A 1865-nucleotide genomic window follows, 5' to 3' on the forward strand; every position below is an offset into this window, starting at 1 on the left:
AATGTCACACACTTTATCCATTTAAAGTGCACATTTGGGCTTATGATTAAGCATGAGGGCCCTATGTATGGATGTCGGAAAGGTTCCAGGCTTAAAGGCATGTAATGCCACACACTTTATCCATTTAAAGTGCACATTTGGGCTTATGATTAAGCATGAGGGCCCTATGTGTGGATGTCGGAAAGGTTCCAGGCTTAAAGGCATGTAATGCCACACACTTTATCCATTTAAAGTGCACATTTGGGCTTATGATAAAGCATGAGGGCCCTATGTATGGATGTCGGAAAGGTTCCAGGCTTAAAGGCATGTAATGCCACACACTTTATCCGTTTAAAGTGCACATTTGGGCTTATGATAAAGCATGAGGGCCCTATGTATGGATGTCGGAAAGGTTCCAGGCTTAAAGGCATGTAATGCCACACACTTTATCCATTTAAAGTGCACATTTGGGCTTATGATTAAGCATGAGGGCCCTATGTGTGGATGTCGGAAAGGTTCCAGGCTTAAAGGCATGTAATGCCACACACTTTATCCATTTAAAGTGCACATTTGGGCTTATGATAAAGCATGAGGGCCCTATGTATGGATGTCGGAAAGGTTCCAGGCTTAAAGGCATGTAATGCCACACACTTTATCCGTTTAAAGTGCACATTTGGGCTTATGATAAAGCATGAGGGCCCTATGTATGGATGTCGGAAAGGTTCCAGGCTTAAAGGCATGTAATGTCACACACTTTATCCATTTAAAGTGCACATTTGGGCTTATGATTAAGCATGAGGGCCCTATGTATGGATGTCGGAAAGGTTCCAGGCTTAAAGGCATGTAATGCCACACACTTTATCCGTTTAAAGTGCACATTTGGGCTTATGAATAATGATGAGGGCCCTATGTGTGGATGTCGGAAAGGTTCCAGGCTTAAAGGCATGTAATGCCACACACTTTATCCGTTTAAAGTGCACATTTGGGCTTATGAATAATGATGAGGGCCCTATGTGTGGATGTCGGAAAGGTTCCAGGCTTAAAGGCATGTAATGCCACACACTTTATCCGTTTAAAGTGCACATTTGGGCTTATGATTAAGCATGAGGGCCCTATGTGTGGATGTCAGAAATGCTCCATGCATGAAAGCATGTAATGTCACACACTTTATCCGAGTAAGAGGCTCCCTCTGAGCAAAGTAGGGGGGGAGTGAGGCCCCCCCCGGAGGTCTGAAAAGATCCAGGCCTTTAAATGACACGGGCTGTGCCCGAGCAAAGTGCCCACGCTGGGCAAGGGTGGAGGCGTGATGCTCCCCCTTATGGAGGTCGTCCTACCTCCATCCTCACGTAATGTATTTCGACCTGTGCGTATCCGGAGGGTGCTATGCGCAAGCCCGGAAGATGCTGGTTTCGGCTGGCCTTACCGGATCCAATGGTATAGCACCTAGGTGCGCTCTAAGGCCGTAAACCCCCCCCATGTGTTTGAGAATGGTAGGTGTTATACCATTGCCACGAACCACTTATTGAATCAGCCATGCCCTTTCGGCAATCGAGTCTCAGAGGTGTGTCCGAGGGAAGATTTGCCTTGGCGGGCATGGCTGTCTGGCATCTCCCCGACCCTGGAGGAATGCGCTAACGGTGTAATGCAAACACCTACCAGCAGGTATATAGGGGAGCATGCTTTCTGAGCCTTATATGATTGTACCATAATAAGGATCAGAAGAAAGGCAGTGCGTTAAGGTGAACTAGCCCGACTCTAATGCACCTTGACGGCGGCTTAAGGGGAGGGATAAGTGACCCCTGCTGATGGAGGTCAAAGACATCCGTGTCTCTCAGGCCTTCGAACCACTGCTTGCGCCCGACCGAAATGCCACTGCTGGGCATGGG

This window comes from Brachyhypopomus gauderio, unplaced genomic scaffold (assembly GCF_052324685.1).
Source record: "Brachyhypopomus gauderio isolate BG-103 unplaced genomic scaffold, BGAUD_0.2 sc562, whole genome shotgun sequence".
Taxonomy (NCBI): domain Eukaryota; kingdom Metazoa; phylum Chordata; class Actinopteri; order Gymnotiformes; family Hypopomidae; genus Brachyhypopomus; species Brachyhypopomus gauderio.